This window comes from Cricetulus griseus, chromosome 3 (genome assembly GCF_003668045.3).
Source record: "Cricetulus griseus strain 17A/GY chromosome 3, alternate assembly CriGri-PICRH-1.0, whole genome shotgun sequence".
NCBI lineage: Eukaryota > Metazoa > Chordata > Mammalia > Rodentia > Cricetidae > Cricetulus > Cricetulus griseus.
Window position 1 is genome coordinate 278,936,747 of NC_048596.1, and position 12,711 is coordinate 278,949,457.

The 12,711-nt window shown below is 44.2% G+C and overlaps 1 long non-coding RNA gene across 3 annotated transcripts in view; it reads left to right on the forward strand.

The window, feature by feature from the left end:
• Window positions 1–12,711, forward strand: part of LOC103161844 — a 93,126-nt gene that overhangs the window by 1,368 nt on the left and 79,047 nt on the right. For all 3 annotated transcript variants that reach the window (XR_004769434.1, XR_004769432.1, XR_004769433.1), the window contains exon 2: window positions 5,026–5,371. This is a non-coding gene — a long non-coding RNA (uncharacterized LOC103161844). The remainder of the gene's footprint in view (window positions 1–5,025; window positions 5,372–12,711) is intronic.

Here is a 12,711-nt window from a genome sequence, read left to right on the forward strand (position 1 = left end):
CCAGGAAGACAGAGGCATTTCATAGAGTCCAAAGGGAGTTGGTGATGCATCGTTATATTTATTATGGGTCATTGCAGCGTCACCACGCCCAGGTGAGTAATCCCTGTACCAAAGCCCTTAAGCCAGCCTCTGTTCCTAGAATCCTAGAGGAAGGACACAGCATACACTGTTTTAAGGACTTAAAATACTTTGATTTGCAATTTCTTCAATATGTTTTCCATAGTCTTTCCCTATTCTAAATAGTTGCTTTTAAGATCCTGAGTGCTGCAGAGATGGCTCAGTGGTTAAGAGAATTCCTTACTCTTGCAGAAGCCCAAGTTCCATTTCCATCACCCACATGGCAGTTCACCACTATCCATAACTTCAGTTCCAGGGGCTCCAAGATCCTCTTCTGACCTTCATGGGCACTGGAATACATGTGTATAGACATACATATGAGCAAAACACTCAAGCACATAAAAAATTAAATCTTAATAAAAGGAAAGATTTGTCCTCAGGAGCTGGAGAAGTGACTTAGTGGTTGAGAGCAGTGGCCACTCTTGCAGAAGACTCAAGTTCAGTTCCAAAAACCCATTTGAGTGGCTCACAGCCACCTGTAACCCTAGCTCCAGAGGGAGCCAGTGCCTCTGGCCACCTAGGGCAACCACACTCACATGCACATACAAGTAGACACATAATAAAAATAAATTCTCAGAAACATCATTCATGGGGCAGGAGAGATGGCTCAGAGGTTAAGAGCATTGACTGCTCTTCCAGAGGACCTGGGTTCAATTCCTGGCATCCACATGGCAGCTTACAACTGTCTGTAACTCCAGTTCCAGGGGATCTGATACCTTCACACCAATGCACATAAAATAAAGTTAAAGAAATGAAAGAAATCATTCATTTGAGGATGCAGCTCGGTTGGAAGAATGCTTTTGATTCCTACCCATCACTCAGAAAACCATATGGAGGACCGAGTGCTAATCAAAATTATATCAAAATAAACCTGTCAGAATATATTGGAGATTTACATTGATCATGAAAATTCTCATGCAGTTGAAATGTTTGGTTTGGATTTCCTTTGGAAGTCCTTGGAGGAAGACTGGATTTCTTGAAATGTTTGTGGCATTGTATCAATAACCTGGAGCAGAAACATGGGGGCAGGAGACAGCAGGTATTCCGGGACTGTTGTAAGAATAGTGACCCTGCTCTTCGCATTACAGTGTGTCTTCCCTGAGGAACGGATGTCGTTACTGTGATACACCTCTAAGAAACTTAGTGTCCTTTGCTCTGTAGGTCCATGGCATCAGAAGTACAGTGATTATCTTCGTTGTTTTATCATCTAGGTTAAATTCTTTCTCTCAAGGCGTTGTCCACTTTGTCAGCAAATTATGTCCACTCTTCCTCAATACACCTAGGAAAAGAAAACAAAAGAAAGGTAAACATGTCCAGAGTCCAGCAGCTTCTTGCCACATCTCCAGCCTAGAATCTGGTGCCAGTCTGTCAGTCACCAGCCTGGCTTGGCTGGCTTCCAGTGAGTTAGGCTGGTGTTAAGTTCTTTTTTTTTTTTTTTTCTTTTTCTTTTCTTTTCTTTTTTTTTTTTTTGACACAGGGTTTCTCTGTGGCTTTGGAGCTGTCCTGGAACTAGCTCTTGTAGACCAGGCTGGTCTCAAACTCACAGAGATCCGCCTGCCTCTGCCTCCCGAGTGCTGGGACTAAAGGGGTGCGCCAACACTGCCTGGCTCTAGTGTTAAGTTCTTGTTGCTTCTGGGCGTAAACACAGATTCTTAAAATGTCCTCACAGCTCTGTTTACCTTCAGACACTCATTTACTACTCTCTTGACGATCAGACATGACCTGTATTTGACCCTTGTTTCCTGCCTTGTTTTGCTTTTCTTTACAGGTTGATAGGATGAAAACAAGTCAAAAAGGTCAAAAAGATTTTTAATACAAGTAGGTTATATGGAGATCAATACCGGTTTCATGGTGCATACCTATATTCTCAGCACTCAGGAAGCTGAGGCAGGAGGCTGTATAGCACAATCCTATCTCAAAAAGAAAGTTGAAAAGAAAATAGTTTGATTATAAATGTGGTTTATCATTTTGTAGGCTTCAGAGAAGAGTACAGGTTTATATAAGGAAGGGAAAATGTTAAACTCAAAAGTCACCCGTTTTTACCTTTAAGTGCCTCATTGGCGTTCACAAAAAAGTTTTTGTTAGTTGTATTAAAGTTACTGACTTTCAGCCAGCAAGATGTTTCCTTCCCATAATGCCCCATCTTTTTCTCCTGTCTCAGTCTTCCTTTGGGTTTTTAGTTCACATCCTCTTGGCCTTTTATTTCTGCTCAAAGGTCATGTTTCATTGCAGCTCCCTCAGAACTGAATACCCCCACCCCCATTTAGGTGCCCACTGCTCTTCTCTGCTGCTTCCCAGGTGTCTCTCCTCACGATGCTTCCCTCATACCACTTTGCATGCTTATCAGATTCTCCTGTTAATCATTAAAATTATTTGCTGTCGCCTTCCTCAAATAGAATATGAATTTGGAAATACCAGAGACTTGTCTATTTTGTTTATAGATACACCCTCTAGGACCTAGGACGTTAGCTGGGTCATGCCACACACTGGGAATATTTGTAGAATGAATGGAAGTTATGGAGCAAGTCAGTTTCTGGTTAGCAGTTCCCAAGAACATTTGTGTGGTAGTTTGAATGCAATTGCCCGCCCACCCCTGTAAGCTCATACGGAGTGACACTATTAGGAGGTGTGGCTTGGTTAGCGTGGGTCTGGCTGTGTTGGAGGAAGTGTGTCACCGTGGAGGCAGGCTTTGAGGACTCATATATGTCCCAGAAACACCCAGTATTGAAGATGACTTCCTGTTGTCTGCAAGTCAAGATGTAGGACTCTCAGTTACTTCTCCAGCACCATGTCTACCTGCACACCACCATGCCGAACCAAGATGATAATAACTAAACCTCTGAAAATGTGAACCACCAATTAAATATTTTTCCTTTGTAAGAGTTGCCATGGCCATGGTGTCTCTTAACAGCAATAGAAACCCTAAAACAATTTGGTTCCTTTTTCAATGTTTTTCTTTGTGGTATGGTCACAAAGAAAAATCGAGATGAGTCTCCAACTTCACCTTCTCAAACACTACTGGGCCGTCCCTTCTGTTTGTGTTGTTTGTGGAGGCTGGTTTTTCTTGAGAAGGTCTCCTATAGCTCAGGCCGACTTTGAACTGGCTGTGTAGCTAAGGATGACCAAAAACTAGTGCCCCTCCTGCTTCTACCTTGCACACTCTAGGAGTGCGCACACGTGCCCGTGTGCCTCTGGTTCCTCTCTTTCGCTAAGGCATGAGAGCACAAAGACATAACTAAGATACAATAGAATTTATAGGATTTTAGGAGCAGCGTACGGGGGCACACACAGACCTGTGAGTTCCAGGCCGGCAAGGTGTGCTTAGTAAGACACTGCCTTAAAACAGCAGCAGCAGCAGCAGCAGCTGCTGCAGCAGCAATAACAATAGAAGAAAATTAATCTAGGAATTTTAATCTGAAAAACAGTTACTACTCCCATCCCCTACCCTCCAGCCAGCCTGGAGTTTTCAACAGACACTACAGTTCTAGCTTTGCGGCTTTTGTTATTTGCTTTGTTTTCTCAGCACTGGAGACAGTAAGCACTCTACCACCAAGTCATGTGCCTACGACTTAGAGCAAGTAAACAACAGCCCAGAAGGTCTTTATAAGCTTCTCAAGCAAGCCTTTACCTGTCAGAACTCCCCATGTAACGGACCCATGCCACCCTCCAAACAGACATGGAGCTGTTTGCCTCAAAGGTCTCTTGTAGCCCAGACTAAACTTAAACTCATAATTTTTAAGGCCCATCTTTCCAAACACAGTTTTTACTAGTCTGTGCCACCACACCAGGCTGGCATATTTTTCACGGGGTGTAGTAACACTCACCTTTAATCCCAATGCTTGGGAGGCAGAGGCAGAAGGATCTTTGTGAGTTTGAGGCCAGCCTGGTTACATATCTAGTCCCAAGCCAGGAAAACATAGTGAGACCCTGTCTCGTGTGTGTGTGTGTGTGTGTGTGTGTGTGTGTGTGTGTGTGTGTGTGTGTGTGTGTGGTGTGAAAAGAATTGTTGAGGCTGGTTACAGTGGAATATATCTGTAATCCTAGAAAGGGCTCAGGCGGGAGGATCATGACTCTGAGTCTAGTCTGGGCTGCAGAGTTAAGTACTATCTCAAAAAGAAAACCCTAAATGAATACTTAGGTTTATTTATTTCATTTTATGTGTGTGAGTGTTTTGCTTGCAAATGTTTATGTTAGTAACCATAGATGTCGGAAGAGGCCATCTGATCTCCCTGTAACTAGAGTTACGGACAATTGTGACCTTCCTGTGAGTGCTGGGAACTGAACCAGGCTTCTCAAGAGCAGCAAGTGCTCTTAACCATTGAACCATCACTTCAGCCCTTCAAGTCCTTTCTTCCCATTGAGAGATTTGTCTCCCAACACCCCATTCAGGCTCCCTCTCTACTCTTATTGGATGACACTTAGGGATGGAATCATGTGGACTCATAATTAGCAAGAAAAGTCCTTGACACCACACACACACACACACACACACACACACACACACACACCTACAGATACAAACACATACACAGACACACACACACAGACACACACACACCCACACACAGACATACAGACACAAACACATATACTCACTGACATAGACAGACAGACAGACAGACAGACAGACACACACACACACACACACACACACACACACACACACACACACACACGGAGACAGACACAGACCTACAGATACAAACACATCCACACAGTGACATAGACAGACAGACAGACACACATACACATGAGAGAGAGAGAGAGAGAGAGAGAGAGAGAGAGAGAGAGAGAGAGAGAGACTTATAGATACAGACACACAACACACATACACACAGAGAGACATATAGAGACATATAGATAGACACAGCTGTCTGAGTGACACTCTTGCCTCTCTGGTCTTTGCAGTGTTAAGGAGGCCACTGGAAAAGCCAGACACCCAGGGAAGAGCTCAGGGCTGACAGCCTGAGAGCTGGTCATTCTGGGAAACCAGAGGCCTTGGCAGTCCCCATCTGGCATCTAAAACCTGGAAGGCTCCAGGAGAGTTCTGGATCTTCAGCCCACCTTGGAAGCCTAAAGAAGCTGGAGTCTGATGCCACCAGGGGTTGGAGGCAGCAGCAGGAGAGAGATGCACTTAAGAGGTGAAGGCTGCAGGCTGGCCACACTGCATATACCATGGAGGTCAGCACTGGGATGCACTGCCCACACGGGAAGAGTCTCCCTGCCTCAGAGACAGACAGGACTTTCAGACCCTGTAAGTTGCTAATCAAGTTTATCTGTTTCATTTTCTTCCTGTAGCGCTGGTGCTCAAACTCAGGGCTGCTCACACACTACACAAACACTCTTCCACTGAGCTACAACCTGGTTCATTCGATGTCTTTATACTTGAAATGATTTTTGTGTTTTTTAAAAGTATTTCAAATGTAAGCTAAAAGCGAATTCTTACCAGTGGCTACTATTTTTATTGCTTTGTTTTTTGAGACAAGGTCTCACTCTGTCATTCATGTGTCGCGTCTGCCCTCCAGTAGCTCTCATGCTCCCTTCCCTTAGTCCTTGGGGCTCTAGATACAGGCCTCTCTGAGTGTGCTATGTTGCCACGCACAGTTGTGCTGTAGCTTTCTTCTGAAATAAATGGATTTAAAAACAGGCCTGGTATCTTCCCGGGCCCCAGGCATGCACACGGCACACAGACATACTGCAGACAAAATGCCAGTGCACATAAAATAGAAATAAACGAATTATTAAATAATTATTCTGAAGATGATATGTTTGGCCTTGAGGAGACGGGAAGGTGTCAGGGAGAGATTAGTGTCCATCCTTTAGACATTAAGAAAGACAAGAGATGGTGGCCGAATCAAAAGGAGGAGCCTGAATGGTGTGAGAGCGAGGGTGTGATATGGGGCTGGACAGACGGCTGCTCGTATAGAGAGCCCTGGTTCAGTTTGCGGCACCCACACAGTAGCTCCTTCATCTGTAGGTGTGTGTGTGTGATGCCTTCACGTATGTGCACATTGAATAAATGTAAATGGAGAACGTGGAAGAGGCCTGTGCTCTCAGCTGCTCTGAACAGTTGGTGGCCTGACACACTCAGAGTGCTATGTGAAGACACCCGTGACAGGAAGCAGGTGCTGCCCAGTGCACACGGTCAGAGTGTTTTCTGTGACAACACTGGGCAGAGTTAACACAGTGACTCTTACTTAGCTCACAAGCAGCAGGCTCACTGCAGCTGTGGTGTCACCTCCTGGGCCTAAGTGGTGGAGGCTGGGCGGAGGGAAAGGTTCTGAAGGGGCCAGGAAGGGAGGTGTTTGGAAGTTAAAGGTGACAGATGAAGGGGAGCTTTGTACTTTGCTAAGAAACAGATAAGCCTGGATGAGCGCTGCATGCCTCCTGTGAAGAGGACATGGGACTTGGAGTCTTCTCTAGGGAACATACAGTTTGATTAACTAAAAATAGTAAAATACAGACAGCCCTCCTGTAAGTTGTCATGGCTGACATGCTTGAGAACAGCTTCCCCTGGCCCCCGAGACACACTCCTCCTCCTTGGCCTGGGGAACAGGACCCTCCCATGTTGCTTTCCAGTCCCTCCCGGACTCGCTTCCAGGCCTGTGTGTTCCCCCGGCCCAGAGGGACCCCCTTCTCGGGCCACTTCTACTTCAGGGAAAACAGTAGAAGTAATTACACGTTCAAGCAGTCCTGTTAGGACTCTTGTACAAAATCAAGTGGAGGAAAGCCACTTAAATTTTCAGGGTTACCTGGAAAGGCCTGCTGCCCGCTCCTTCCTGGTTATGGTTAACCCAGCTTCCCTCGGGCAGCCTTTCTCTTTCTGTCACCTGCAACTGTTGCTTAGTGTGAACGCCATGTCCTTCTTACCGAGCTGCTATGTGAACATGTCAGGGATGTTTCTGGCCTTTCAGACTTGGAGGGTTTGGTTTGCTTTATCTTACTATTTTTATTGTCCTGGGGACTGAGCCCAGGGTCTTTTCCATGCTGAGCAAGTGCCATTGAGCTGCACCCACAGCCTAGAGTTTGAAGTTCCTCTTTAAAAAACAAAAAAACTTTAAAAAAGCACCAATATTTTTTATTGATTCTTTGAAAATCCCTTGCATGTATACAATGTATTTTATTATATTCATCCCAATTCACATCCTCCCTCCAGACACCAGAACTCCTCCAGCCAAGTTCATATTTTTTCTTTTTAAATAATCCAATGAGTCCAGTTTGGGCTGCCCAGATGCTCATGGGTCTGGGGACATCCACAGTAGGTGTAGACAACCTGCCAATGCCCTGGCCCCGAAGAAAATGTGTCTTGCTCCCTGGCTGGCCTAGAATTCACCCTGTGGCCTGCCTGCCTCCGCCTCCTGACTGCTGGGAATAAAGGCATGTGTTACTTTGTTACTTTGGTCCTTCTCCATGTTTTTTGTTTGTTTGTTTGTTTGTTTGTTTGGTTTGTGACAGGGTTTCTTTGTGTATCCACCTTGGCTGTACTGGAACTCAATTTGCAGACCAGACTGGCCTTGAACTTACAGAGACCCGCCTGCCTCTGCCTCCCGAGTGCTTGCTGGGATTAAAGGCGTGGGCCACCACCACCGGCCCTTCCCCATTAATTTTAAGATTAAAAGAAATTATGTGCTTTGAATCTATAGGTTACTTTTATTAACAGGGCTGTTTCCACAATGTTGATTCTTTCAGTCTATGGTCATGGGTTGGTCATTTAATTTTTTAGTGTTTTCCTCTATTTCTTTCTTCAGTGTTTTGAAGTTTTCATTTTAGAGGTATTTCACATCCTTGGTTAGCTTGATTACAAGGTATTAAAAAAAAACTATTGTGAATTGCTTGTCATTGGTATAAAGGAAGGATATTGATTTTTTTGTGTACTAAATTTGTAACCTGCCTCTTTGCTGACAGTGTTTATTAGTTCTAGTATTTTTCTAGTGGGGTCTTTAGGGTCTCTTATGTGCGGAATAGCATCATCTGCAGATAGAGGTACTTTGGCTTTTCTGTGTTCTATTTCTCTCCCTGTTATTGGCTTCTCCTGTCTTACTGCTATAGTTAAGCAAAGCTTGGATCACCTGATGCCAAAACGAGACAAAGTTGTAAGGAAAGAGAAAATACACACCAGTTTCCCCGATGAACACAGAGACAAAAATTCTGAACAAAATACTTGTCAAGAAAATTCAAGACCACATTAGAGACATACTCATCGTGATCAACTGGCTTTATTCTGGATGCAAAGGAGGATTTAATATACAGTAAATGTTATAAATCCCATAAATGGACTCAAATTGCTGTAAATAAGTGTGGAGAGAGTAGACCCTCTGTCTTGTCCTACATGCTGCTTTCCCCTCATTTAACGCAATGTTGGGTGCAGGTTTGTCTTTTACAGCCTTTATTAGGCTGAGATATGTTCCTTCGGGTTGTTTATCATGAAGGTATTCGATTTTAGCAAAAGCCTTTCCAGCATCTGATGAGATGACCGTGTGTGCTTGACCAACCACTTAATCCATCTGGGCCTGGACCATTTTTATTTGGGGATCTTAAAAAATATTTAATTTTATTTGTAATACGTGTGCATGTGCGTGCGCGCGCGTGTGTGTGTACGTCTCTCTCTCTCTCTCTCTCTCTCTCTCTCTCTCTCTCTCTCTCTCTCTCTCTCTGTGTGTGTGTGTGTGTGTGTGTGTGAGTGTGCCCATGGAGTCCAGAAGAGGGCATCAGAACTGAACTGTCTGATGTGGGTGCTGAGAATCAAACTCAGGTCCTCTGGAAGAACAAAAAATTCTCCTGTCTGCTGAGCCACCTCTTCAGGCCAAGTTGGGAAAGTTTTAATAACTGCTTCAGTCTCACTGCTTATTGTAGCTCTGCTAAAATACTTTATCCAGTTGTATTTTAATTATTAAAAATATTCATTAATTATGAGGTATATGTGTTAACCAAGGTGAACTGTGGAGGTCAGAGGACAACTTGTAGGGGCCGCCAGTTCTCGCCTTCTCACGTGGGTCTTGAATCAGACTCAGGTCATTCGTCTTGGCACCAAATACCATTACCTGATGAGCCATCTTGGCAACTGGTTTAATTTTTGTAGGTCATATCTGTCTAAAATTTATCTTTTTTTAGGTTTTGGAATTTAGTGGAATATATATATATATATTACATGTAATATATATATATATATATATATATCAATATATCAAGAGCTAATGATTTTCCAAATTTCATTGTTATTTGTTATAATGGCTCCTTTTTTCACCTCTAATCACATTAATTTGGATCTTCTGCCTTTCTCCTCTTGGTTAGTTTGGCTAAGGGTTTGCCAGTCTTGTTTATGTTTCCAATGAACATATGTTTCCATCTCCCCAATTCCTTATCACTTTTTTCAGTTTCATCAATTTCTGCCTTGATCTTAATGCTGTTTTTTGACTCGTTCTTTTTTTTTAACAGAACTTTTAAAAGGTGTTTCCTTACATTATTTATTTGATGTCTCTGATTTCCTAGTGCAGACACTTACAGATATAAAGATCCTTGGGTGTAGTTAGTGGTTTCTCAGGCTCTGGATTGGAGGTTTCTGGGCTCTTGGCCTTTTATCTAAAGAACTGAACACAAGGGCTCCTCCAGTTTACAGAAGTATGGTAACGTTATTTGTAGCGAAGCCAAAGTGCAGATTTTAGAGGGGCACATTGACAAGGCTGGCTGGGTCCCAGCTAGAACCTGGCCTCCAAGTGGAGGGGCCTGCAGCTAGAGGTAGTTTTGGATGCTTTTTATTTTGATTGATGAATTTGTTATATAGCCATTCCTCTACTGTGATTGCCCCTTCCGGTAATACACCTAGTTTTAACCATACACATGCCCAGTTAAGTGTAGGCTTAAGATGGTAAACAGTGACTTTCCCTAAAAAATTACTTAGAAGACACAGTTTTGCTTTATTTCATAGGCACCTAAAACCAGCCCAGGAGAATTGGCTCATCATCAGCTTTATCAGGATTGTGCCTAATGCAGGTGGGGGATTGGGAGAGTTCTGATGTTGTTACATGTATTGTTCGGACAGGCATGCAGATTTTAGAGGGGCACATTGTATTGGATCGTGTGTGTAGGTGAAAGAACAAGTCTAAGTCTGCAAGTCTTATAAGGAGAGGGGTGAACATAATCCCAAGACAAATTGGGGAACCAAGCTAAACGATGCCTTATGCTCAGCTGCCATGTTGTGGGTTTTGTCTTGTTTTAGAGATCTAATTTGTTTTTATTTTATGGGCCCAGAAAAGGGGACCAGGTCTTCTGGGACTGGAGTTATAGCTGTTTGTGAGTCACCATGAGGTTCTGAGAGTTGAACTCCAGGTTCTCTGGAAGAGCAGCAAGTGCCTTAACTGCTGAGCCATCTCTCCAGCCCTTGCCCCATTGTATTTTACTTTTCATTTGATTCCAGGGATGCTTTTATTTCCTGGTTTCTTCCAAGGCCCATTTGTCACCCCGGCGCAGTGTGCTGTCTGTCCAGCGTAAGTTTGTGCATGCTCCGGGCTTTCCCTTGCTGTTGCTTTTTAGTCTTGTTCCGTCATGATCAGATAGGTTACAAGAAATCATTTCAATTTTCCTGTATTTATTAGACATTTTTTTGAGACAGGATCTCTCTATTATATTTATTTATTATGTATGTTCTTTTCTGTCTGCATGTGTCCCTGCAGGCCAGAGGAGGGCACCAGATCTCATTGCAGATGGTTGTGAGCACCATGTGGTTGCTGGGAATCGAACTCAGGTCCTCTGGAAGAGCAGCCAGTGCTCTCTCTTTTTGTTTTGTTTTGTTTTGTTTTCAAGACAGGGTTTCTCTGTGGCTTTGGAGGCTGTCCTGGAACTAGCTCTTGTAGACCAGGCTGTTCTCGAACTCACAGAGATCCGCCTGCCTCTGCCTCCCCAGTGCTGGGATTAAAGGCGTGCACCACCAATGCCAGGATCAGCCAGTGCTCTTAACCCCTGAGCCATCCCTCCAGTCCTTGCTTTGTGTCTTAATATGAGATATATTTCAGAGAAAGTTCCATGGACTGCTAAGAAAACTGTGTACTTGGAGTGTTTGAATGGAAAATTCTTGTGCTGGGTAGTTTTTTGTCAACTTGTCCCAGGCTAGAGTCATCTGAGAGGAGGTAGCCCCAATTGAGAAAAATCCATCTATAATAGTGCTGTAGGGCATTTTCTTAATTAGTGATTGCTGGGGGAGGGCCCAGCCCATTGTGGGGTGATACGGTTCCTGAGCTGGTGCCCTGGGTTCTATAAGACAGCAGGCTGAGCCAGCCAGTAAGCAGCTCTCCTCCACGAACTACTCATCAGCTCCTGCCTCAAGTTCCCACCCTGCTTGAGTTCCTGTCTTAACTTCCTTCAGTGACGGCTATGATGTGAGAAATAACCCTCTTCCTCCTCGGCTTGCTTTTGCTTATGGTGTTTTATTGAAGTGATAGCAACCCAACTAAGACAATTCTCTAGGTGCCACTTAGCTCTATTCGGTTGATGGCATCATGTGATTGAGATATTTGTTTATGTTTTTTGTCAGGATGATCTGTCAAATGGTGAGAGTGGGTATTGAAGCACCCACTACGTGGAACTGAGGTTAATCTGTACTAATACGAGAGTAGGTGCCTTGTCTTCCTGAAACTTGATGCACCTGCCCTTTTCTGAATAGAAATGGAGGAGGAGTAAATGGAGGGGAGGGCAGAGAGGAAGTGGGGGGTGGACTAGGAGGAGAGGAGAGGAGGAGGGGAACTGTGGTAGGGATGGAAAGTGAATTGAGGCACAACTGTGCTCAGTTCAAAGGCAAAGTCTGGGGATTCCTGAGCCCTGTTAGCTTCCACATGATGCTGGTAGGGGGGCTTGTTTATTGTTTTTAAAAAATTTAGATTTATTTAAGTCAGTGGTTCTTAACCTGTGGGTTGTGACTCCTTTTGGGGGGCGGGTTGTCAAATGGACCATTTCTGAACCAGCATGCAGACCACAGGGGTTTAGCCAAGGGGAGGGCTAATGATGTTTTCTCTTCTAGAAAACTGGAGTGATTCAGAATACAGATGTTCTTGAGCTGCCTGGGCGAAGTGCCGGGGTGGGGTTTAGAATCCTCTGTTCCTATGGTTTCTTCAGCTGCTTCTTTTTTGGACAATGTAGGACATGTCAGCTGAAAAATACACCTGCTGCTGGAGACAGAGTGTGTTCTCTTTCTCCCTTTGCATAGGCATACAGGCTGGGGAGGAATACGGGGGTGTGGGTGTGGGGTGGGTACAGGCAGGGGGAGGAATACAGGCAGGAGAATGAGCTACTGAGGAACAGGGACCTGTTGGACGCAGACACTTAGCATGAATGAAGGGTTAATGCTAACCTTGGAGGATGTAAAATGAGCCTGTGAGCTTCAGGAAGATATGATAATTTCAATTTTAATAACTTTAATAAACATATACCAACACAAAAGGAGATGAACCAGAGAAACCTGAATTTGCTGGCAGCCTCATGAATAAGAAGAAACTGGGTGTGACCACTTGCAAAATTATTTCTGGTGGATAGCTCCCCAGGGATATGCCACTCCTTGTATTTTTTTTTTCCCATTTGCAAGTATCCCAGTATAGCAGACTAGAT